This window comes from Coturnix japonica, chromosome 2, assembly GCF_001577835.2.
Source record: "Coturnix japonica isolate 7356 chromosome 2, Coturnix japonica 2.1, whole genome shotgun sequence".
NCBI lineage: Eukaryota > Metazoa > Chordata > Aves > Galliformes > Phasianidae > Coturnix > Coturnix japonica.
The window spans coordinates 67,326,165-67,352,549 of NC_029517.1; the positions used below are offsets into that span (position 1 = coordinate 67,326,165).

General features: G+C 43.5%; 1 protein-coding gene and 1 long non-coding RNA gene across 13 annotated transcripts in view; one reads left to right on the forward strand and one right to left on the reverse strand.

Annotated features, from left to right (window-relative positions):
* ATXN1 (ataxin 1) overlaps positions 1–26,385 on the forward strand; it is a 194,601-nt gene that overhangs the window by 86,024 nt on the left and 82,192 nt on the right. The window contains exons 4-5 of one of the 11 annotated variants that reach the window (XM_015854668.2): positions 1,858–2,002; positions 11,668–11,737. The exons of 6 other annotated variants lie outside the window; for them this stretch is intronic. The gene's annotated coding sequence lies outside the window, so the exon portion shown is untranslated. Of the gene's footprint in view, positions 1–1,857; positions 2,003–11,667; positions 11,738–13,144; positions 13,275–22,138; positions 22,252–26,385 lie in introns of those variants that run through there. 4 more of the 11 variants (XM_015854667.2, XM_015854671.2, XM_015854663.2 and 1 more) reach the window with 4 other exon arrangements.
* LOC107309684 lies at positions 532–15,586 on the reverse strand. Of its 2 annotated transcripts, none has more exons than XR_004306120.1 (3): positions 15,531–15,586; positions 9,937–10,127; positions 532–1,449 (listed from the first exon to the last, which is right to left on the reverse strand). It is a non-coding gene; the product is annotated as an uncharacterized LOC107309684 (long non-coding RNA). The 2 variants fall into 2 exon arrangements; XR_004306119.1 differs by lacking the exon at positions 532–1,449 and adding an exon at positions 7,172–8,413.

Sequence of the window (26,385 nt, forward strand, 5' to 3'; positions counted from 1 at the left end):
TCTTTAAGGTCTCTTCTCAACCCGAGCCATCCTGTGATGATTCTGTGAGAAGACCTTTCCTTTATCAGCTTGGTGTAGCTGAGGCCAAGAAGCCCTGTATTCTCTGCACTTACAGTGGTGCTACCAACGTGCAGTCTCATATAGAGGCATATGATCATTCCATGCTTCTTTCTCTCTCATTCTGTCGGGTTTTCTCACTCTTCTTTTGTGTATGGGAAGGCTTCTTGTGAGAATATCCTGCCTGTGTTCTGGGGTTGGAACTTGGTGATCCTTAGGGTCCCTTCCAACCCAAGCCATTCTATGATTCTATCAATCAGCTAGGTGGAAATTACCCTGCGTCATTCTGAAGCAGTGAGGCCTGATGATCTCCTGGTTTTATTCTGAGGAAGGTGTCTTCTTTCTGACATCATATAATAACAAGGTCCTGGGAGACGTATGCTTATCTGGACAAGGAGTGTTGATCCATCTGTCCCAAAAACCGATTCTAGTTAGCTTCTATAAACTTAATCTCTGCCTTTGATAATCATGGGGTTTTTTTTGTGTCTCACTTTCTGAAGAAAAAAAAAGAACAGCAAAGGTGATACTTTATTCTTTTATCAGCGCCACACCATAGATTCACACTACTTTGCTGTTGTGGTTTGGCTTTTTTTTTTTTTTATTTTTAACTGGGAAAAAGAAAAGGCAACCACCACTCTATTTTACTGGAATCCGATTACCATCTAGGAGAAAGAGCAGCAGGATGGATAACCACAGCGTTTGGGAGAGAAGTGGGAAAGCCAAGAAACTTGGGAAGAAGCAACAGGTTGAGGGATTGGCTGGGAAGATACAGGAGATGGAAGGAACTGTGGGAGAGTGAGTACAGAAAGGCTGAAAACATTTGATAGGAGGGAGTGAGAGTGGAGAGTGGAAACTGAGAGTACCAGCAGGTGCTAGCAGTGGGATGAGAAACAGGAGGCTCCTTGTTGTGTATCATACTTTAGCAGTGTAGAAGACTGGGATTTATTTTTGTGGATGAGCTCCTAAGAGCTCAGACTTTAGTATCTTGCCTCTGGGCGCTGAGTGGCTGCAGAATGAAGAGTTCAGCCTGAGGAGACATAAGCCAGGTGTTGCAAAGCCCTCCTCTTCTGTGCCTCTTACACAGTGATGGAGTTGCAGAGCAATGGGAACATCTAGTGATATATGGGATTCCTGTCCTAGCTGTTGTCCCATCCCATCTTTTTAAGTTTTCTTAGCCTCAGCTAGCTAGTGCTCCAGCAGTGAAACACAAATACTGTTGTTCTTGCTGCTGGGAAACGTAGTGTTTTAAAAAGGGTTTGAAAGAAATCCGGTGGTGAGATTCTTCAGATTGAGGGTTGGATTTTTACTTCATTCCTTACTTAGATCTCTGGTTCATTCTTCCTCCCAAGTCGTGCTTATGTAGATTGTTTTCTTTAGGTGAACACAAAATCTCTAAAAAAAAAAAATTAATTGTTAATATCCAATTATTTTGCCTTTCATTTTCTTAAATTATCAAACTGGAGAGGTGTTTTAAGATGTTTTTTTTTCCTTCTTAGTTTTTGTCACGATAGCAGAGAATAAAGCTTCTCACTAATAATTAAGGTGTAATTTTTCTTAACTATGTTGTGCTTCATTTTGTGCTATAGATACATCTCCATCCAGCCTTTCTCATCAAACAACTTCGCGTTAAACCCAGCTTTATTTAATTCCAGCTGCAAGTTTTTGCATTGTTGTTTTAATCTTAGCTCTTTTCAAAAGAAAGGCAAATTACAGAAGCAACGCTTGGGAGATAGAAACTTGTAGATCATGATGCCAATTTGCTTTTCACAGTTAGGCACCGTAAACTACTTCTCGTTGCAGGTGAGATTTGCTGCGCTGACATGTTTCCTCCTCCACAGAACGCAGCTGGGTTCTGAGGCTGTGACAAAGAGCTGGCAGTCATGAAAGTGAAGCAGCATTTGATTTTTTGTTTCGCTTCATATTTATCAGCTTGATAAACGATGTGGTAAGCTGTATGGATGGGTTATTTTCATCCTGGAGTTTAATTTCCTCTTACCTGTGGAGAATGTGCACTTAATGTTGTGCTGAGCTTTCTGTGGAGCATATTACAGGCCAAAAAAAAATAGAAAGACCAGAATCCTACAGGCCTTACTTTTTCAAAATTCCTCATGTGGAAAGAATAGAAGAAGAGCGTTTCTGTGTAGGGAATGAGAAACGAAGTCTCTCGAGTTGACTCCATTTTTAACAAAGCGGATTTTATTTTCTTATGGCCTGATTCAGTAATAGATTACTGCAGTCTCATTCCATCTTAATTTCATCAGTCAATAGTGTTATTTCAGCAGAAAACTGACACAGGGGATGGTAGGCTGAGCCTCTCCATGTGTAATTATTCTCTAGTCTGCAAAGGTAAAAAGTACCTCCTGGAAGCCGGCAGCACTTCCCTATTAAATCTGCTGTAAGTGTGACATGATGAAGGTATTGAACACTTTGAACTGTAAGTACTTTAAAAAACAAACAAACAACTCCAAAAGTAATTTTTTGTTACTGCAAATACACTGAGGATTTATAACAACAGGAAGGGACTAATGCCCTTACCCTGTAATGAGCCCCGCTGAGGCAGCCCTTGCATCACTAGTTACTCCGAAGAATATGCTTTCCGTTCTTCTTGTTGTGAAGTATACAGGAGCAGGTCCCACCAGGAAAACATAGTTATTATTAACTACCTTGCTCTGAAGTGGCATAAAATAATCTCTTCTCTGAGATGAGCTCCTTGTGGTCGTTTTTCTGATGCTATGATTATTCTTCTCTGGTTAAAGACGACCGCCGTGTGTCTGTGTGTATGCAGGCAGAAGTCAGAGCGATCTGCAGTACTGTATGTATCTGACAGTGGAGTTCTGCCTGGGGGACAAGGAAGTGATCTGTCCTTTAGGTTATGGAAAATCAGATGTTTTAAAAATCAGCATTTAAAAAGGCCAGATAAGTTCTTGCCCTTGCAGGCATTTCAGGACACGCAGCCACAGCACGTGTACTTGTAATTTTCAATATTTGAATCACATTTTAGAAACCTCATACAGTTTCCACGCTGGTGCTAGAGCTGGTGCCTGCATTTCACAGTGGTATCTGTTAAGGCCAGAGCTATTGAATCTAGTTAGCCGTAGCTTGATTTCCAGAGCAGGCAATTGCCTGCAACCCTTCATGCTACTTCAGTGGGATTCTGGTTGTACGGAGCACTGCTGTGAAGGAGGCTGGCTGCGTAGGTCCTGCAGTATGGATTGATACCTAATTTAGTGTATCCAGAGGTGAAAATGTCAGCTTGGTGTTCTCTCTCCCTGGGGCTCCTGTGTCCTGTATTGCTCTTTGTATTTGAGAAAGAAACTGTCATTTGCAGTATGCCTGTGCAGGAGCCAAGTAGGTCAGTGCCTCCAGGTATTACTGTACATTATATCTTCCCCAGTGTGCAAGTTATCACCTTTTACTGAATCTTACTCTGAATGTTTTTGCTGAAGCCTTTGAGTGTAGCTCTTCTCTGTCTACCCTAGTCCCAGTAACTGCTAAAAAGCCTGGATAAGCAAAGGTCGGTAGAGCAGGCTTCATCTCTTGAACAGTCTCCCATGAATGGCAGTGAAAGAGTTGCCTCTTTGTGAAGACTTCATCCTGAAGAGGCACAATTTTCAACACAGCCGAAGGACAGATGCTGCTCATTGACCTTCTCTGCCCTGAGCTGATGAGTGGTTCAGTTTAGCTACCCTGAGACTCTTTTGCTCAGCTTCACTCTTGAGTGGCTCATCTTTACCCTCTTTTTTTTCCCAGACCTTCACCCACTCGTCTTCAGCTGATCTCTCCTTCTCTGAATGTGTCGTCTTGCTTTATGCTCCCAAACCAGCTGCAGGGGAATGAGGGACCCAACATCTGTCCGCTTGCACATCTCCCACTGACACACTGCAGCTTGCAGTGTGCATCTGCCAGATCTGTTTCAAGGCAAAGGGAACTAAAATAGCTTAAAAGGCTTATCACTGTTGAAGGTGAACACGTGACTGCGTCTCAAACTGAACCGACACCAAAAGCTTGCAGAAATAACATGTGGTCTGCTGCCATCTGCTTACACCTTTTTCTTCCACCCTTCGTTGCTCTTGTCACTTCAGGCTGCTGCAAGCTCTTCAAACCAAAAGCCGTTGTCTTCTGTGTTTTTGCAAAGGGTATGGTGCTGTGGCACCTTCTCCACCCCATCTCACACAGCTTTCCGTTCCCATTGTAACGCTAGTAATAGTAATGGAGTTGATAGTTTTATAATGTGGTCTTAATGGGGATGTGGGTTGGACCAAACAGTTTCATTTTGTGCTATCTGCCCAGTTGTGACTCATCCCTAACGTGAATTTGTTGTCAACACTCAGATCTCAGGTATCAATCGATGATGTAAGTGCCCTATAGTAGAACAGATGATGTAATTCTTACCGAGTTACTAAAGACAGTGACCTTGGGATGGATCAGATGGCTGAGCAGCAGAGATGGGTCACTGATTACAGAATGTCCTTGTTTTAAAACTATATTGTCATCTGTTAATTATTGGAGAGGAATAACGCCAGCGTGTCACAAAAGTTACAGCATTTATTGACTTTTACCAGTATTTATGTGCTCCTGTTTTGACAGGTGACTTTCTGATGGTTTTGCTGCCTCGTTGCTTTGGCTGTCTTTACAGTTTAAGTTGGGGTAGCATAATAATTGACTTTAGTGAGCCCAAGCAAAATGTTTTCCCTAGTAACAAGTCACACACCATAAAAAATAAGAATAAAAATAAAAAAGAAGCAAAATAGAAGTGGATATGATGTGAGAAAATCTGATACATATAGGAAAAATGCATGCCAATGGGGAAATCTGCCCCTTCCCCACCCCAAACTACACGTGGCTTGCATATATATTAGAATAAGAGGTAGAATTGATTTTCATTTAAATAGTTAATAAAATAAAAATATATGAGAAGAGTTAGCTGTAGCTTTTGCTTTTAGATAAACAGCAGGCAGAACTTGAGAAAGGTCATGGGGAAGAAATGAAAGGAAACCATTTGCTATGATTGCTAATAACATGGTTGAGAAAAAAAGTGTATTTTTATCACAGTGGAAAGAGGGTCTGAGACACCCCAGCGCAAACATAGGAAATAGTTGCAATAAACAAAGATCCCCAAAAGAAGGAATAGAGATTTGTAAAGGCAAATGGTTGAAGAGCTGGTTTAGGCTTCTGTCCCTTATGAACAAATGCATTTGAGGCCTTGCGTTTGCTGTTTAGTGTCAGGATTTTTTGTTTCTCTCTCCTTGGTATACTGGCACACTTGTAAGATAAGAATTAAAGTTAGGAACCTGCCAAAGACTTCCCTTCAAGCAGGTCCTTACTGCAAGTGGTGGAAGAAGTTAATCATTTGCATGAATTTGTGACCTTATAAAGAAGACTATGAAAGAGTGATCTGATGAATTAACTACTGCAGTGAACTGATCACAGAGACATAGACAGCTCAGAAGAATTCTGTATTTTCCACTTCTTGTGCGTGTATATAGTCTGTTAAAAGCAGCTCAGATGTACAAGCCTGTCCAGTACTTTATGTACAAAGGGTATTGTGCATTGAAGTTCTTCAATCTGTATCTTAGTGAGAATTAACTTCTTTGGAAGTGGGGGGATCCTGTTGCTTTCTTCACTAAGTTGTGGGCTCAGCATCCAAGTGCTCTTCTCTCCTTTATGTTTTTCTTCCCATGTCCATGTATGAATTAAGTAACTATCATTATCCCTGTTTCGCAGTAAGATGCAGAAAGGCTGAAGGACAAGTTCAGCGGTACATAAGAGGTTGGTAGTGCTGTGCTCTGAATTCAATTTCCAAAATGCTGGGCAACTATTCTGTCTTAAAGAACACCGTTCCATTTGAATGCTTCCTCGATGCTTTTGTTGTGTACCAATGTCATTCAGCTGCTCTCTCCACTCTCATTTTTCCAGCATGATCACAGCTCAGTTACCTCAGCTATCTCTCATCCTAGACTAGCAGGATTTATGCACTCCAGGACAGTAGCATATCAGTGAATGGTTTCTGCCTCTAAATTACTGCTTCAGAGCGTGAAGTTTGCTCTAGGGCTGAGGAACAGACTTCGGTCTGTGTATCAGCTCATAAAGTCCACTCTCCTAACTTGCAGCCTACCCTCTGCATTTCATTTCTAGGTTGAATTGCTTTGTTATTTAAGAAAAAAAGAAAAAAGAAGATGCCTGTCCATTTCTGCTAATTCCTTCTGCTAATTCCTTTTTATTTTCTCCTTCCTCTCTGCTGCCTCGCCTTCCCAGCTTAAATAGCAGTTGTAAAAAGACTCAGACCTTCAGATGGTCCTTTATGCTATTTCCTTTCTGGGATGTCATGCAAAAAAACCCAAAACCTGAAGCAATAGTATAAATAACAAACATAAGCTGTTGCTCCCAGATTTCTCTCCTAACGACAAGGAGGCTGCAATATTATGTACCTGCTTCAGCTAGTGGCATTTTGTAGTGCCTGATGCAGAAACGCATAGAAGTTATAAGGTAGGGTATCCAAAACCCACATGAATCAGAACTGATTCCAGTACACCCCATGAAACTGATCAGGCCATACACATATATGGCTTGTGACCTGAACATCTACTTTTTTTCAGAAAATAAAAGCATCTATTTCTAGACTTGCTTTGCTCTTCCTAGTAGCAATGTGGCTTGGAAATGAGAGGATCATAGGATCATAAAATGGCCTGGGTTTAAAAGGACCTCAAACATCATCTCGTTTCAACCCTGCTGCCATGGGCAGGGTCGCCAACCACTAGACCAGGCTGCCCAGAGCCACAGCCAGCCACCATGAGGCTGTTTGTTGCAATACTCTAGGTTTGGCTTAGTTTCATTTCACCTCCAGTGGAAGGAAAGATTCCTTTTTCCTTGCTTCTTTCGTTGTGCCTGACTTCTTAGGGTTACCAGGAAAGACTGGCCTGCACTGCATGCATTTCGACTCTTTCCACTGTAAACATAACTGGCCAGTAGAGGAAAAAGGTTCTGCTTGGACTACATAATAGACCCATATATGTAATGCAGAAAACAAGACTTTATTGTTTGTGGAGCTTCTTTGTTTGATTCAGATAGGTGAGAACCAGAAAGTCCAACTTAACACAGCAGTCAGTAATGCCAGAGCTGTGTCTTGAGTGTGATAACAGAACACACAGATATCTTAGTAATGTAGTTATCATGGTGAAATGTTCTGCAGTTGGAATGATCCATGAGGAAATCTGCATTTCTGCCTCTCTTTTAAAACAACTAGAAAAATGCCATTTGCTTCTAGTTCAGGAATCTTACAATAGGAGTAAGTGCTTTTACAACTGCTCTTCAATCACACCATGAAGTGTAAGTCCCCTATGGGGCAAAATGGTTAAATATCCCATTGCCCTCATCTTGCTCAGCAGCAGTGATGATCCCCTCTGTAGAGAGTTCAGGAGTGCAACTCGCACCCTAGAAAATGGAAAACACATGACTCATATACGTAGTAGTTTAGAATACAGCCTACCCAGCTACCAGAGCAAAGACCACAAACTTTCACATTTGAGTCATCTGCTAAAAGCCTACATGTTTTTATGAAGAAAGACCTAAATGTTTGTTTTAAAGTCATTTTATTTGCTTTCTTGCAGTTTAATCATTTGACTCTTAGATGATGAAGGCTATGTGTCAAAAGGATTTTCTTGCTGCCTGTCTTTGATTGCTGAACTATGACGAGAGTTTGACCTTCCTTCCACTCATAAGAACAACTGTTTGATTCTAGTGTGAATATCAATGTTTGTGTCTATAGAAACCAATCAACACTTCCTCCTAATTTTTGTAAATAGGCTGTGGCTGTGACACTTGGACTTCCTGCCTCTTGTATATCTGAATCAAAAAATCTCTGCGCTCCGTGCATTCACCATCTATTGCCCCGTAATTAGGCTTCATCTTTATTATAGCCTGTATTTCTTCTTGTCGAGATATTTCCAGACATCACTGGAGTTTATGATCTTCTTTCATTTTTATTCCACCTCATGGATTTGTGTAAGGGTCTTTCTCAGTAGTAACTCTAGGAAATAGCAAGTAATGTAAGAAAAGCTGGTTGAAGTGCCTGCAATCAGCATTGCTCAACGTTCAGTAATTTTCCAGGATAACCTTTTGAAGTGGCATTTTTCCATACTTAGTAGCTGTTTCACGTTGATTATTTTTTCCTTTTTATATTTCAGTGTGAATGATTCCGGTTTTCTTGAGAACGAGATACAGGAAATCACATTTTTGTACCCTTTTTAAAAACAATCCACCTGTTTCATTGAGTAGCTGTGTAGCACCTTTGCATTTGAGGGTTGATCTTTGAAATCTGGATATGGTGTTGCTGTGGCTTTAGGGACCTTCTCATTTGCTGGGAAAAAAAAATCCATAATCAGTTCAGAAATGTCTCATTCAAGCTGTTTGTTCCAGCACCTTTGGGGTAGAAAAGTAGTCTCCAGCAAGAGAATACCAGAATTATCTGGCTGGCAGAAGTACTGTGTGTGAACACATCTATTTCCACCTGTTTCTACCCCTTAGTCTTGCTATCCCTGTGCTGTCAGCACATATCTATGAATGGATATTGCATCTTAACCCTGCGGCATTAGTTCATGGGAGGCCTTCTGCTTTACTGCGTGAAGTTACTCCAGTGTGTCTCACCGTGGGCTGTTCGCTGCGTTTAAAGGTTTAGTCCCACAGTGATTCTGACCTACAGGTATGTATAGACATCCTGCTTGTGTCTGTGACAGCACAACCTCTCAAGTGCTCACCATCCTCCCCTTGGAAAAGAACCTCTTGAGTCTCTTTGGGAGGGGTGAATGTCTCCCAGGGGGCTGGAGGTAAGGCTGGGGTAGCATCAAAGACAGGACATTGTAGATCAGAGCCCCTCTGACATTTTCACTGTAAGGGATTACAAAATGCTTTCCTAGCAGACTGCTAGTGCTTCTGAAGGGAGACAGTCATCACAGGAAGAGGGGCAGCTGGTGCCGAGCACGTGTGTGGGAGGAAAGCCTCTTTGAGTGGTGGAGCTGGGTTTGGAAGGGACCCTTGTCCACAACCTCAATCTCTTGGAGTCTGTACAACAGGGGGAAAAATCTTCTCACAGGAGTGTTGTGAACATGCACTAATTTTAGTACGTCAGTCAGTTAGATAATATGGTGACAGCCAGAAAATAACCTATGAGGGAATTGTTTGTTCTGGCTTTAAAGCACGTTTGAAGTGAAGATATTTTAAAAAGGCTTAGGACTGTTTTTAATAGTGAGAATGAAGCAAATTACTGAGTACTGTTTATTCAGTAGCACCAGCTCTACTACACAGTGAAAGGCACCATTTCCCATGAAAATGAAGTACCATGAAGATAAAATTAAACAAGATGAAATGTTGCATAATTGGCCTTTTTTTTTTGTTTGTTTGTTTGTTTTTTCTGGTGCTTCCCTGTCTTTTATCTCATCACTCCATGAATGTAGCATTTTGACACACTGGTATATCTTTGCGTGCCTAACAAACTGTTCGTGACCAAGTCTCAGCCCTTTCCATCCAAGGATGCTTGAGCACTTTAATGAGGGCTTAAAGGACATGAGAGCATCTGACACTTTGTCTGCAGGCTTCTTTAAACACATTGCTGTCTCCAAAAGTACTTACCTCTGGTCATTAAAAATGGCTGCAACTCCAGCTAAAGGAGATAAGAAGTGTTCTTTTCTGATTAATTTTCTGCCAAGTTTGGCAGAATATTTGTATTTGTGAGCCCTTGCACAGCAACAGGCGAGCAAGAGAAACAGAAAAATATGACTGTGAAACCACAGATGTTGTCTGCAAGGAAACAGAGCCAGCTGAACTGTGGTAACTAGGTTTAAATCATTTTGAAAATGTCAATATTTGAATTCATCTGTCTCTTACCTTTACTGAGCATGTTCAAGGAGCCGGGTGTCTCGCTGTGTGGCAGAGGGAGCAGATAGACTGATGAGCAAAAAGTGAAATGATCAAAAGACTTGCTGGCAGCTTCCCAAGGTCCTGAGCACATGTTGCTCCCACTGATTTCACCTGGAGTTAGGGGCACTCAGCAGCTCCGAGCACCAAACGCACATAGGCTGAGAACAGAAGAAAAGATAGAGCACTGGCCTTAGCACGTTCACCATGGAGCAAGCTGTGTGTGAATCTCCGTGTCACAGCAGCCTCTCGGCTGCAGATGGCCAGAGGAAGCCCATGTCTGCTTGGGGCTGTGCTGTAGCCATTGCCTGTGCCCTGCCCTTCCTCACCCCATTGCTGCTCTGTCCTCACAAGAGAATCTGACTGTATTACAGCTGCAAGCAGCGTGGTGATGGAAATTACGTTGCTTTTTGCTGCTGGGGCCTGTGACTGATCTGGTTTTGATCAGGCTGTGCTGCTGTACTACAAGAACTCTGAAGCAGCATTTGTACTGCAATTACGTGAAGCTCCTGCTGTACACATTCTCCTTGCCCTTGCCTTGCCTCAGGTACGGCTTGCTCTGCATAAGATGTAAGCAGCATAGAGCAGGTGCTGCCTCCTCATGTCTTTACACAGAGCATAGCACAGCGGAGCCTCAGTTTCGTCACGGTTTTTGGACATGCTATAACATAAGTAAGGCTCCTCAGTCTTGCTGAGTAATTGGAATAGGTTATATCAGATGAACTTGCACAGTTTGCTGAGTGCAGGCTGGTGAGGAAAAAGATTTCTGTCTCCTGGTTGAGAGAGGCTCTACGGGTGTTCCCAGAGGCCCAGTCCCACCTGGCTGCCTGGACGAAATGGCAACAAGGTAGAGAGAGGCTTTTCACACCTCCACTCCTAGATGAGTCGAGAAGAAGTTCTTTCTTAGTGCTGTAGTGTGGGCTGCCAGGCCGCAGGCTCAGTAAGCGCAGCATGCAGGTTGCGTAGATAGAGCTTTGTCATTCCCAGAAGTGCTAGAAACTTAATTGCTTTCAAAGGCAAGAACGGAATCTGGAGGACCCAGTACAACCTGCTGAGAGATCGTAAATCATGACGTACGATCGGGTTTCTCTGCTGGGGCTTGTGTGGATTGAGTTTGCTTTGTGAGCAAATGCCTTTGGAATACATTGGTATGTGGGGTTTTTTTTTGTTGATTCTTAGACGTAGCAGTAATTGTTGTTGGCCTTGTTAATAGGCATCTATGCTCTGCTATGTAGTCGCTATTCATGCTTTCTAAAAAGAGTTCAGACAAAAAGAAATATTTGTTCTGCCTGAGAATCATGAAAGCCTTTCTGCATTTAAATGCACTGACAGCTTTGGTCCAGGTGGTGGCCAGCCATTGTCCCTTCAAACAGGCATGGAGAGAGAGCTGGCTGGTGGAAATGTGACCATTTCTCTTTATATTCTCCTAAAGTGACAGTATCAGCTTGTTCCTTTTGGTTTTTTAAAGCTAGTTTGCCAATGCCTTTTGTTTCTAGCCAAAGGAACCATGATGGAAACTGGGGAAAAACTGCCTTTTGTAGATAAGGAGCGGTATTTTCAAATGTGCTTATATAGAGTAGGTCTCTAACTCCTGTTTTCCCAAGTAGCCCATGTGCAAATGTACGGAGGGTTTCTGATGTTTTTATCCACAACCCAGTTTTAGTGTCGTTTCCCTCATCTCCATAAATTCTTATTTTACAGGGTCTCCATTGATAGGAATACTCTTTTGAAGTATTTTGCCTGGAAAGTAAAGCAGGAAAAGGTTTTTAAGGTAAGGCAGCCAAATAATCTAGGGTCTTTTGATCAGTTTCCATTAGCATTAAACCAGTAATCTGTCCAGTTAGATTTTATTTGAAAGGTCGCTCAGTGTTTAAAGAAGATAAACATACCAGCTGACATTTGATACATCTGCTCAGGTCACCAGCAGAAAGCTCACTGAACCTTGTTGGCAAAGGTGCCTTCTGCCCAGGGTTTCTAAAAACATCTCCCAGACTATTGGGTTCATTACTGAAACGCTCTGGCACTGCACTGGGTCTGGTGCCAGTGCTGGACACTTGGTCCAAGTCCAGTTGGAGCTGGGAAAGGGCTGATTTTTAAGACCTCTAGGATGCATTTGTGGCCAGAAGAAACTGAGCGCTGGAATGATGTGTCATCTAAACTGTGGCTGATTCCTAGAAATGGATGAATGTGCTGTTTTAATCTGGGGAGCTTGTACAGCTGAAGTTATTGAGACATTAGCGCTCAGAAGCCAGAGATCTGCAGCTCTGAAGATTGCCTGGCGCACAGACAGGCAGAGATCTAAATTGCTTTGAGGTGCTGACAGTTATCACAGCTCTGTGCAGACACACCTTTGCTGGTACTGACAAAACACAAATATCAGTTTCATATCACTGTTCTCTTTGGCTGGTGTGTAGCTTGAAACCGTACTACGCCTTTTTAACATTCAGCTCAGGAAATGGAGATGAGAGGTCAACAGCAAAAGTAGCCTCCAATCAGGTGGTAAATTTTAAATGTTTTGCATAGGGACAATATGTTTTCAAAGGAGTATCACCTACAAGGGCTGCTCTGTAAGTAATGCCTCCTATTTTATTACATTGGCCCACGATATCAGGGGTGGAAGTTGGTGGTATGGCAGTAGAGATTGAACCTTCCCATCAGTATTCGGTTACATTTTGTTGCCTTGTGATGGATGGCAGCAGAGGGGCGGTCTGACATAATGGCATCTGACATGGAAGTACAGATGAAGCAGAGGTGTGTCAGTGAATTCCTCCATGTGGAAAAAATGACACACATTGACATTCATCAACACTAGCTTAACACTTCTGGAGCCCAAACAGTGGATGTGAGCACAGTGAGGGGGTGGGTGGTGTGTTTCAATAGTGATGACAGTGGCATGAAAGACAAATTGTGTTCAGGATGGTCATGCAGACTTTCACGAGTGTGGCTCTTGTTCATTGCTGATGAGAATGAATAGTGAATGGTGGTGACTATGTTGAAAAGTAGTGTTTTGTAGCTGAGGATGTTACTGTACGCTTTGTGTTACTGTACTCTTTGTAGCCGTTGTAGTTTCCATGGAAATAAGTAGGAGGCAGTACTTTTGGAGCAACCCTTGTGCATTCTTGTAAATTGAACATTTAGTTTCATTTATTGTGATGCAGATCTGTTGTATCACTCTCAGTTTCATCCCAGGCCACGCTGCTGAGGGTAGCAGTGGGCAGAAGAGCGGAATTTGGCCTGTGATGAAGGCCAGTAGCCAATGAAGGAAAAACACTCTTCTCTTCCTTCAACAGCGAGTTCCTCCAAACACTGTAAGTAACAGAAGAGCCTGCTTGTGAAACAACTCCAACCCTGTATGCAAATAAAATGTCTGTGATTTCAACCTTTCCTAGAAATCACACCTATTACGAGTCTTTGTGACGAAGTGCTGGCGCTTTAACACCAAGCACTTCCAGAACAGACTCATTGGAAATCCAGGATAATCCCCCAAGACAGGGATTCTGCTAATCCCCATGGCAGAACCAGCATGTCTTTCAGTGAAGCTGTCAGTGATAGCCTGCATGTCTGGGAAGGACCTGATGAGATCTGTTACACATTAAGATGGTTTATGGTCAGTCCTCAATGTTTATAATCTCCTCAGACTCTGGATTCAAGTTGTGGTTCTTGCCGGTTGGTTCTGTGAGCCCCTGTCTGCATCAGGGGACTTAGAGATGGACAGGCAGATGCACAATGCAACCCAGAACTTTGTCAGCGGGAATACATTCATCTCATCAAACTGAGGCTTGTATTAGCTCTGAGTGGATTTGGTGGTCTGGGTTGCTTTGTGGTTCACCTGGGACAGGCTGCAGTTCCCCATAGCTTTACGCAGCACTGAGCTCTCGGGCACTGCTCCGTGTGTAACTTCACCAGAGGTAAACTTGCTGCTGTTTCAGTTCTCAGTCTTCCAGAAAGCCAGCAGATGGGGTGTGTGCAATTCTGGTGCAAAATCACTGCACTTGTTCTCGACCCAGTGATTCAGCTTTCCTTTTTACGTGTTTGTTGCAGACTCTTTTGCTATTTTAACCGGCCCTTCGTAGGAATCCTGAGGAAGCACCCAAAATTCTCAATTGGTCCACTTGTGTGGAATAGAGTACGATCTAACTCTCACCTTGAAACACAGTTAGGTCTTTGAAATCTGCATGTGAATATTGTAGCATATGTGTTTTTAAAACGGAACGAGTCATAGGCTGGGGAAGTACTGGATAGCTGAAAATAGCCTGGGATAGCACAGAGTTCCACTTAACCTGAGGCTGCAGGATTAGCTACAGATGCCAGTGGGGCCAAGTGCAAAACACATTTCCTTTTTTTTGTCTCCAAGCCCAGGATGAAAGAGTAAATGTCTATTTGTATGCATAATTCTGTTGATTATACATATGAAAATTAAATTTGCTAGCAGTGCAAATGAAATTATTTTGCTATTATTAATAGTTCTGGAATAATAACATTAAGGACAGTAGAAAGAGTTGCTTGTTACGTCCTGGGGTGGATTTTATGCCTGTAGGTCTTGCAAGAGGAAGGAATCTCAAAAAGAAGATTAGTGGTTTAGGAGAGGTGCTGCTGCCCTGAGTTACCTTCCTCTGGGGAGTACAGAGCGGAGCAGAGCAGAGCATGCACCAACAAGGAACTAGGCTCACCAAAGATCACTTATGCCATTCAGAATGAAAGCATTCAGGGACTGAGTCTCGTTAGGTAGGTCTTAGCTGCTCATATCTGATGTGGTGGAGAAGCCTTCAAATGGTTTGGTAATAATTAACCAAGGGAACACTGCTAGAACAGAATCCGTGTCTGACGTGTGCGCATAAGGAGAAAATATCTTGCCAAGAAATTAGTTAAAATTAGAATACTATATCAGAATTCAGTTATCTTCTGAGAAGTAGCGTGATTGCTGATGGCCAGAGTCTGCAGCTGAAGTTTCCCAAGAGATCATACAGTCTCTTCTGAGCTACCAATATGATTGCAGGAACATAGAGATTTTCAAACAGCAGAACAGCCTCAGCTAATTTAAATGAAAAGTCTAGTGTTAGGAGGTGACAGGCACCAGTTCAGCTCATGGCCATGATGAAGGGGACAAATGACGTGGCTGTGTTACCTAGCGCTGCCTTCCAGGTGAGAACCTCGCTGAAGTGTTTTGGTCCGGTGTGGTGAAGTGGTGCTCAAAATACTACAGCGACCTAACAGCTGCACAAATGATTTACTTTCTTGCAAGTCTAATTTTGTATTATAGCACAATCACCGTTTCCCCTCTGTCTTAAAGGTGCAGTTGTGCTGAGTGTGCAGTTCGCATTGGCTGCCTCAGGCAGGCTGCAGGTCAGCTTTTGAATGTAGGAGAATTCATGAAAGTTAAGTATTTTGTATACTGTTAATGGCAGTTGTGCAAGTACAAAGACTTTGCTTTATCAGCAGATGTGGTCTAGGTTTACATTTACAGCCACATTAAATCCTAACGTTTATTGCAGTCGGGAGGGAAAAAATGGGGAGCTCAGTGCAGTATTTAACAATCTGCTTTGATAGCTGGCCAATCCACTTACCCTTGCATGGAGCACATGCCACAGTAGTTCTTTCTTCTGTTAACTCCTTGGTGCCGGGAAACAGAAGTGATTATGATGTGGAACTGGAAAAAAGCAAAAGTGCAGGCCTGGCAAAAACTTTGTGCTTACCTTGTGCCCAGCTTGGAAGGGATTTGTGAACTATGGGAACGATCAGATGAACATGTTTGCCAGATGGTTGTGGTGCTCTAGAGTGGTGCTGAGTTCTGCAGGACTGCATCTCTGTGGGGAAACAAGTTGGGCTGGGCGCTGGCTGGTCTGTCAGAACTGTTGCTGGCTGTCGTTCAGTGTAGCTCAGCTGTTCCCGTGTGACACGGCTCTGTTTCCTCACCTCTTGTCTCTCTGATTCTATGATTCTTGCACAAGCTGATACCAAGGGTTTGGAGGGATTTTGCCAGCATCACTCCTGCCTGGTTAAGAGGCTGGGTTTTTTCTGTTGGACTGGGAAGGAATGGGTAGGAATCATATCTTTGTGTGGAGAAGTGGAGATGGCTCATAAGTGGAGGTACAGGAGCCTTTGTTGAGGAGAGTAAAAGGGAGGCCATGTCTCTTCGTTTCCTCAGTGCAGAAATAATCCGTAGGAGCACATCCATGGCTCCAGAGCCTGGCCCAGCTGAGCACCCAGTGAGCAGTGAGTGAGCTTGTACTTCCTCGGAAAGCACCTGATGCAACCTCCAAGTGCTGCGAGGGGCAGTCATTGGCAAGAAATGGTAGGAGCTTCTTTACCAGGCTTAAGCACATTGCTGTCGTCCTTTAGAGCAAAGAAATAGGGGACCAGGAGAAGGATATGAAAAATAGATCAGCTTCAATTGAAACCTGACATTTGGAACACCTCGAACTTTGGCAGACCTCAGGACAACACTTCAAAGTTGTTCAGCCTCACAAGGTACAGTGTAATCTTCTGTTTGGGGAAAGTATTACACAGGGGCTGGGGCTTCCTTGTGCTGAGCACACAAGCTGAAGGTGGGCCCTTGCTGTGGCTTGTGGTCACACAGAGCTCACTCTCAGCTTACGGTCTGTGAGCTGTTTACATGCCTGTTTGCTATCTCCCCAAATATTTAGCAGTAAACATTTTGTCTGAATTGGCTTTACTACGTTGAGCAATGAGCTGTGAATATGCTCAAGTCTTACTGAACCTAACTGCCTTTACACTCCTGAAACTGTCCTCCTTATTCTGAAATCATTAAAGCTAAATCAACACAAAAGCTCTATTTCATGTCAGTGTGAAAGGAGAACGGCCTCCTAATTACCCAGAAATTCAAATATCTATGGGGGAGATTTGGAAAACTCTGGGCTCCCTCAGCTCCCTGCATTTCAGCAGGTATCACTCTTGATCTGGGCAGTAAAGAGAAATTTGGCACATTGGCTTATGTGTGAAATTACCATTCTGGTAGGGCTCAGGGACAAGGATGTTTGCAAGCGCACCGAGCGCCTGTTGCTGTCAGTGTAGTGCCTGGACCCACTTCTCTTTTGTCCGGGTGCAGGGGTGCAACTCAGCCTAGTTCACTTTTTTTTTGGCCACACGTGCCTTTAGCTCATTACAAAATACGATTAATACATGCCTGCATGTCAGCAGGGCTCTGGGTTGTAAGATTGCTAATTGGTTTCACTACTGTTTGCCGCTCGGGTGTGGTTTTTTTAATCTGAGGTGAAAAGAACATCATTATTTTTAGCTTATAACAAAGAAAAACACATTTTCTCTTAAATGTCTCGATACGATATAATTTAAACTAAATTTTTGCACAGATCGTTTCCAAGAGATTGGCTGTCAAGTATGATAAAAATCTGCACTTTTGCAGGGACCCAATGAGACTTTGCAAATTCAGATTTATTCGCGACGTTAAATGTGGTTGAAGATGTCATTTCTTTTAAAATAGCACTTTTAGAAGTAGTTAGCTTAAAAGTATAGCAATTCAAAGCACAGAGGGAATGATTTTGAAGTGTAAAGTCTTGAAACACAACGCAGAGGTTGACAGTTTCACTACAATTAGAAGCGAGGCAGGCACAACTCCCACTTCTGAAAACTTCCCTATCTCACTGCTTCCTCTCTTGGCCTAGAAAACCTCAAAAAAACGTTGAGTGGCTTTGCTTATTGACTTAACATAGTTATGCTCAGCAGCATTAGGAGACAGAGCAGAAAGGGCTGCCAAATCTGTCTGTAAAGAATAATCTTTACAGAAAGCTTCCCAGAAGTATTTTTTTCAAATGCTTTCAGTCTCCCGAGAATGCTGCTTTTCTGAGCAAAGCAAGGTTTAGGGTGGTTTTTTTTCTCTCTTTTATTTTTTAACAAGGCTTGTTTTGTTAGGAAACCACTCCCTTCTGCTTCTGCATTTAGCCTGGCTGCTAATTGCCTTTTGGCCCATGACATTTTCCATGCATTCTCCCCCATGGCCACGGCCGTGCTGGTTACATTACGTGGCACTTCTGCCCACTGCCTCCCAGTGGAGTGAGTTGAGGGCCACCACGTCCTGGAGATCTGGTCCTTTCTGCCTGAAGTTTGGGGAGCCAGTTCCTCTGGGGTGTGAGTGGTTATGGCGTTCCTTCCAGCACAGGGCAGGTGGTTTGAGTAGGTGGGATCAAGCTCTACTGTTGGTTTAAGCGCTGCTTTGCTGTAAGATGGTTTTTATAGTGTTGCCTAAGACGCCATGATGAAGCAGGGGTAGCAGGCTCAGAAACAGGAGCCCCACCAGTTAAGCCAAAGGGCTTTCACCTTCCATGGGTGGTGAAACGCTCAGATTCCCTTTGCACCAGCAGCCTTTGCTGCAGATTGTGGACCAGCCGAGCAGTGACCAGCCATGGTGAGTGCTGCCAAATGGGTCCTGACCCACAGTGATGAGGCCACTGCTTGCTCACTCATCCCATGCTGCTTCTGCTCTAGTACTGTAGGGCATCCATAGAGACTAAATTATTGCTGGTGTGTGTGGAAAGGGCTGGTAGTGTTCCTGCAGGCCCTGTTATCTGGCTGCAGGGAGGCGGAGGCAGGAGTGCTGCTGCTCAGCTGGTGCTGGTCCCTCTGGGATCACTCTCACAGTCCCCACATGCAACAAAGGAGCTGCTGCCTCACTTCCTTCAGCCGCAGAAAGAAGCGGAAGGGGAGGCAGGAATCTGACTTGCTGTAAGTTTCAGGAGAGTCTGAAACTGGTCTGTTGGAATAAGCAGAGGACCAGGAAACAGGAGCACCTGTGTTGCGTAGCTTTGGGCAGGTTAGTTATCCCTTCTCCAGTGGAATTCCCCTCTGCTTAAGGCATGAATAATAACACTTACCTTGCAGGGGTGTTACAGAATGAGCGTGCAGTTAATTTTTTTACAGCGTTTGTAATATGTAAAAGTCTCAATGAGCGCTAAGTATTATTGTGTTTAATTTTACTGAGGGTTAAGTACTGGTGGCGTGCCCAGCTGAGCATTGCATTGGCACTGAGCTGGGTGAGTGACCAGCAGAGAGCACGTTTGGCAGCAGGCAATGGACAGAAATGGAAAATGGGCTCACTTCTTCCAGTCCTACTTTTTTTTTTTTTTTTCATCTGTTACAACCATAATGAAATGAAAAATAGAAAGAAATCTTCTCCTTTAGGAGAGTCAGAGAGCAGAAGTGCCTTCAAGCGTGCCCTGAACAGTCTGTAAGTGGTGGCTGTTGAAAGCAGATCGTAGCTGCCCCACTTGGAGGTGCCAGGGGCAATGGTTTGTGCATGAGTCATGCTACTACTGATCATATGATCATAGCCTTACAATGGCTTGGGTTTGAAGGAACCTTAGAGATCATCTAGATCCAGCCCCGCTGCCAACAAGGGTTTTACATGACCAGAAAAGCAGACTGAGGACCCAGAAAGCCCTTGGGCCAGGCAGTGCCAGACTGTGACGTGTTGCTGCGGCAGTGGCAGAGACGGCACCTGCCATTTCTGCACTTTGCTCCAATTCTGGGAGCTTTCCAGCAGCAGGGCTGCTCCAAGTGTGATCACATCAGCGGGTTGTGTGTTGCGCCTCGGTGTGCTTGCACATCTCAGGCCTTTTGTTACTGCCTGCTCGCTCTCGTTAATTTTTATTAGGTGTGAAATGCAAAGGCTTGTCCTAATTACCACCGGAGGGTGATAGCCCAACCAAAAAACAATCCTGCAATAATCAGAGCTAACTTTTGCCCTCAGATAATTGCTCACCAGGCCCACTGAAGCCAGCATTTTCCTGGTAGGGAGGAAGGGTTGTCTCCTTTTTTCTTTGTACACGTTAATCTGCCGTCACTGCTCTGTTGCAATTGCTTGGGGAACGGATCTGGAAGCCAGCGAAGCAGCGAAGGGTCTTCTGGGGGTGTTTTCCAATCTTCAAGCCAAAGCATGCATTCTGCCCTTTCTTGCAGCGCATTTGGAAGCATCACCAGGACCTGGATTTTCTTTGGGTTTTCTTTCTTTCTTAAGTTGAAAGCTGTGACATGCACTTAGCTGAAGATTAAGAGCCTCAGCCTGGTTATTAATATCACTGATAGCAGCATTTCTGAAAGCATCAGTCACTGCGAGAAAGCAAATAGTAGAGTTACAGCACATGTTGTTTGTAGTAATAACTTCATTGCCTTATATTTTATTTTATTTTTGCTTTTTTCTTCCGTAACTGTATAAAAGTTAGGGGGGCAAGTGGCAAATCTCACCAAACTCGTGGCTTGATGTCAAGTGATTTGAAAAAAACTTGGCGTTTTTGTCCCAAATTTTACAGGTCGTTAACTGCAAGTTTCTTTCTCACATGACAGTCACCTTTAAGATATGATATTCCTTTTTTGACATTATTAATTATCATTATTGTTGTTGCTGTTATTATTCCAGGAGATCTGTATGGGAGGAATGCTGAAATTGGGATTAAAAATAGCATTTTCATGTCCTCCCACTCACTGTACTTTGTGCACAGAATGCCTTTTATACATGCAGACTTGCTGCTTGGCTAGATAAAAGAAGCTGTCACTTCATTTCCATAACGAAGTCATTCCTGGGAGAATTCCATTGTTTTAGCAATAAGATTTTTCTAAGAGGCCTTTTATTTTGCCCGAGAAAGGTATCAGAAATGAACTTCTGAGTGGTTACTCTGCAGAACAATTAGGGGAAGGCAAGACTGCCTTGACTTGATGTAAAGAGATCTGTGCATGTATGAATTCTCTTTCACGTAAAACAAGAACCAATTCCTAACTGAACATCAAGTAAGAGAAGCCCCACAAAACCCTGCACAAAGTCTTAGTTGTTTGTTTTTTTTTCTTGCTAGCGGAGATTTCAGAGGTTCATATCAGCACCTTGCAGAATAAATTTGGCCACATACCTGATTAATTTCCTCCCTATTTGAAAAGACACTTACTTGGCTTTTCTGATGCAGATGCTTTCCTGGACTAGTAATCATTACCAATTATTACAGTGCATTAATTTGGTTACCAGGTGTGAAGAAATGATGGCTGCATGCTGTGCCAAGGCTGAGAGCTCCTGAAGCTTTTGCTCTCCCTTTTGCTTCATGTGGATGTGGTATCTGGCTGGGTGACAGGCCAGTCCCTCCCTTTCCATGCTGCATGTATTGCTACTTTCCAGGCTGCAACCCACACCAACATAACGTCCCTCTTGTCTGCATGCTGAATGTGCTAAGGCATGCCAGAAGTAGGGCATCAGCCAAATGCTGATACAGAAAGGATATACAGCGGGTGAAAGGTCCTATGGTTTGGCCTTGGTTCTCTCTCCTTATTTTTTCTGGGTAGCTCTTCCTGGTTACACATTTGGGCCACGTTTGGATTTTGCTAAGTTTGACTGACACAACTACTTCTTCAGTCATCATGACAGCTTACTACAGGCAGATGCCTGTGGTCAAGAACAAAAGGGACGAGGAAAAAAACATTTTTTTTTGTAGTCAGGAAAGCTGCCGTAGATTCAGCATCACGCTTAAACTTGCATTGTATCAAAGAAATACAACAATAGCAGAAATTATTATTTATAGGAAGGTCTGTGAATTCAGGATGTGATATTATGAGTCACCCGACAGCAAACATGTTTGCACTCCGACTGCTATGACTCATGCTGGCATTTGTCTTCTGTGTGGCAATTGCTGGAGCCCTCTGCTTGGTGCACAATGAATGAAAGGGCTGAGGTCCCGCTGCAGACGTACTACGTGCAGCTACGCTGCTGAATCGCAGACTCAGCTGGAGAGCATTTCCTGTAGCGCAGGCACACATACACACACACACACACACACACACACACACTCAGCCGTAACACTTCAGGTTTACATACTAGATTCATAGAAAGGAAATGCATAATTACAGTGCTGGCTTATGCACCACATAAAGCAGCCCACATCAAAAGGTGTTTGCCATTAATGTTTCAACAGGTAATCTCTGGATTTATTGCCAAGTGGTGTTCCTGTTACTTAGCATTCGGTGTTGAAATCATTGAAATCTCTGCTGTGAGACAGTGTAGTCATCTTAATCCTACGAAAAAAAAAAGAAGTTTGTCAATAGTGCCTTTGTTTTACAGTACTATGTCAGAAGCACAAAAGATGCGTCTGTGCTGGAAATGGAGAGAGAAGGGTAAGGGTGGGTTCTGGGCTGCCATCCTAAGGAAGCGGTGCTCACGTGATGGCATTGTTTGAGCTTGCGTCTGCCTGTCTGTCCGCGCAGCCCCAGGCTCCCAACTTCCCCTGCTCTGGCTGTCCTTGGCCAAACCTGCTACACGAGGCCACGGGGAAGCTCTGTGTAAGTAGGAGGCTGAATTGCTGTTGGATCCTGCTACTGGCCCAGGGCCCTGGCCCGGGTTCACCCACGCCACAGCGCTGGGAGGGTGGGCATCCCCTGGGATTGCTCCTGCCGCCATAAAAGCATTGGCCAAGGGCTCAGCCTGCCTACTGGTTTGTTAACGCTGCTCTTCTTCAGAAATGTCTTCCCCAGGTGGTTTGTCTCTGAGTTGCTGCACATAGATGGAACCTCAGCCAGTGATTTTGATGCTTCTGATCTGTGGGGCTCATAGCTTTTGGGTCCTCCCTTCTACGCTGTGTTTGCAGGAAGTGCTGTGGCCGTCACCTTTGAGATGCTGTCTGTGTGTTTAATGAAGGTGTGGCCCTCGGACTGGTTCTCATCCGCAATTTAGCAGTGTGCTGTGGTTCCTCCAACATGCAGGAGGCTCACTGTCTACTTGTGGCTGAGCTGCATTTTTTGCATAATGGCTTTCACAAAAGAAAAATATTTGTCATGTAACAGTAGCACCCAGAGTGGTTACATTTATTACTTGTATCTGTTCAACATTCAGGCTCTGAGCCTGAATTATTATGGACTATTTGCATTCTTTTTTCCCCAGTTTCTTCTGCTTGGAAGAAGAAGTTGCTTCTTCAATTTCTGCATAGACAAAACAACCCAGGCTGGTGCAGAGGGCTGGACATGTTCACAGAGCTGGGGGAGGGAACATGCATGTTCTTCCCCCTACTACAGATTGTGGGGCCTTGTCATCTGAGTCCCATGAGCTGCATATTACTTTTCTGCTTTAGGACCTGCAGGACGTGCAAAGTGCTGACAACTTGATTTACTATTCCCTCACACCCAGACAGTGTTTATTCACCCTGCACAAAACAGGCTTAAGGTGCTGTGAAATTGGGTGTTTCTCTGCAGATCATGTGCAAATCCATGGACATTCTCTCTCATGTGTCCAGACTGGGGAGAACCGAGCTCCAGATGTTGTCAGTTTTGGACAAGGAATGGGTGTTAAGCAGAAGTTAGAGTGATGCACTACTCTTAAGCAGTCTGAGCCTCTTTTATGCTAAGGTAAAAGGGCTTTGCTGTAAGCCTTGGAATAGGCTTGAATTGTAATTCAAGGCTTTTTACACTAGCGGAACAGTTAATGTAAAGATGACTCAGCCCCATCAGAAGCAGCCTTTGTACACTACGCAAAATGTCAGCAGATTCTCAGATGGGTAAAGTTTGGCATGACTGATGTGGAGAAGCCTTTATTAACTTGAAATCTGAACAATAGTTTGTTTTATTCCCCTTTCCATTATTATTATTGTTATTATTATTTCTGTGTGCATAAACTCAGCTAGACCTGTTGAAAATCCTTTAGAAGTTGTTTCCTCCCATGATAGATGATATGCACATTGGGTAATTGAAATCGCATACACTCCAGGAAGATCTAGCCTCGCCTTTCCCATTTGCGGTGGGGCAGGACTGAACTTGTCTGCAGCTGTTTCATGCGCAGGGGAATAAAGGAGACAATGAATTACGGTTTTATTTGAGTTGAAGGATTAGTTGTGGGATAATAGCAAACAACAGAACGACTCAGACAGGAACAATGCTGCCATCTCTTAAACAGTTTTATTAGCTTACGCTGATTAGTGAATTAGGAAAACCAAATTATCCGAGGCAAGAGTGCAAGAAACAACAATTAAAAACCTACAGGAAAGGACTGGAGAAATGGTGGTCTCTCACTGCCTCCTCTTCAAAGCAAGGTGGAGAGCATGACCTTTTGTTGGGATAAATGTGGTGTATTGCACAGAGCTGCCTTCTTCTTGGTTTGGCCAGTTTGCAATTGCTTGCTTGTACTGTGGTTCTTTCTTGTTGATTGCCCTGGGGTCCCATTTTAGTGCCTCCCCCGAAGTATTTCCTTATGCTTAGAACTGAGGTCTGTTCATCTCCATTTCACTTCTGATTAGTCAATTCAGTGTCCTTCTTAGTGCTCAAAGGTACGCTGTTACATTTGAATAACCAGAATGCTGTGGGACCATGAAAACCAGACTCCTTGTGTGACAGTTCCTGCTAATAGCAGATGAGTGGTCAGTAATCATATCTGCAATGTGGTTATGAACTGTATGAATAAGATTAAACCATCATATGTACATATATTTTTATACACACCATATATATATACCATTTATATTGCATATATACGTATGTAGTATATTTGACGATGATTGACCTTGTTGAAACTTTGATGGCAAAGTGTGGTTGAAATTTTGTTGGTACTACAACCCAGAGCCACACTGTACTTGCGTCGGTATTTTCCACACTTTCAGAATGATTGCTCCAAATGTAGACAAGGGGGATAGAAAGCTCTTCGTTATGGAACAGAGGATATCTGCCTGATGGAGCCCACTGCCTTCCTCGATGGTCCCTCAGAGCTAGAACTTATTGCTTCACGCCATCTTTCCCATGAGATGAGTGCACGTGCAAGGATAGCTGCTACAGATTGCCAGTACATGATGTCAAACGGGTGCTTCTTGTTGACTTGTTCTGATGTCCTCATGATGAAAAGAGCCTGCAACACAAACTGCAAACTGGTAGCAAGATAACTGCATATTTAGCATGCAGGGGTTTTATTTCCATGATTTGAATCTTTGTATAGGCAATCATGGCCTCGTTTAAATTGAAATCAAAATCCTCATCCAGCCTATTGAAGTTAGTGAAAAGACATTTGCTGACCAAAGTGAGTTTCAGCGCAGTGTTAGGGGTAGCTTACTCTAGAGGGTGATACAAAGGAATAGATGCAAGCAGGATTTGGTATGGGTGACAAGATATGCCTGGAATAAAAATCTCTGCTCACATTAAAAATAGTTGGAAGCCACCTAATTTTTTGCTGAAATGCTGAATATTTTCTGATAGTTCTTTGCAATCCGTGTTCACATTCATCAGAATGGTGAATGACGAGAGATATGTGTTGGGTGATTTTTTGAGGGAAGTAATGAATATTAAGAATGAAATTTTTAGAAATGTTCTAATTGCCAAATTACTGGAGGAAAATAACCAGAAGAACTGATTTTGAAAACAGTGAAATGCTTCATTGTGACACGTGGTGACCTAACTGCAGCCTTTCAGTACCTGAAGAGAGCCTATAAACAAGAGGGGAGTCAACTCTTTACAAGGGTGGATATCCGCAGAACAAGGGGAAATGGTTTTAAGTTGAGGGAGGGAAGATTGTCAGGGGGAAGTTCCTTACTATGAGAATGGTGAGGTGCTGGAACAGGCTGCCCAGAGAGGTTGTAGATGCCCCATCACTGGAGGTTTCAAGGCCAGGTTGGATGTGGCCCTGGACAGCCTGGTTTAGTATTAAATGTGGAGGTTGGTGGCCCTGCATGTGGCAGGGGGTTGGAGATTCAAGATCCTTGAGGTCCCTTCCAACCCAGGTCATTCTGTGATTCTATGAGTATTTTGAGGGGTGTTTGTTTGTTGTTGTTGTTGTTTGTTTGTTTATTTTGTTTTGTTTTTTATCTTGAAATTCACCTAATTTTAAAAAAAAATGGAAATCACGCAGTCATAGAATGGCTTGGGTTGAAAGGGACCTCAAGGATCATCAAGTTCCAACTCTGCTACCACATGCAGAGCCACCAACCTCCATATCTAATACTAGACCAGGGCCTCATCCTACCTGGTCTTGATCACCTCCAGTGATGGGGCATCCACAACTTGTCTGGGCAGCCTGTTCCAGCACCTCACCACTCTATCGATAAAGAATTTCTCCCTGACATCTGACCTAAATCTTCCCTCCTTCAACTTAAAACCATTTCTCCTTGTCCTACCTTTATCTACCCTTGTAAAGAGTTGACTACACTTCTGTTTGTAAACTCCTTTTAGGTACTAGAAGGCTGCAATAAGGTCACTTTGCAGCCTTAACAGTTTGAGGTTAAACAAAGTGTTGAGAATTGACTTAGAAGTTGTATTTTACTCCTTTTGGTTGGATTTCTAACATTACAAAGCTTATAAGACCATGTCTGTCTGTACTTCTGTCAAATAAGCAGCAGTGTCCCATTTTATCAGAGAGGAAAAGTTGTTGACCTGGGCCTGGGTATCTAAAGGATCTTGAGGTTGCAGTGCCCCAGTCACTGTGGAGCTGTACTTCTAGGTCAGGGT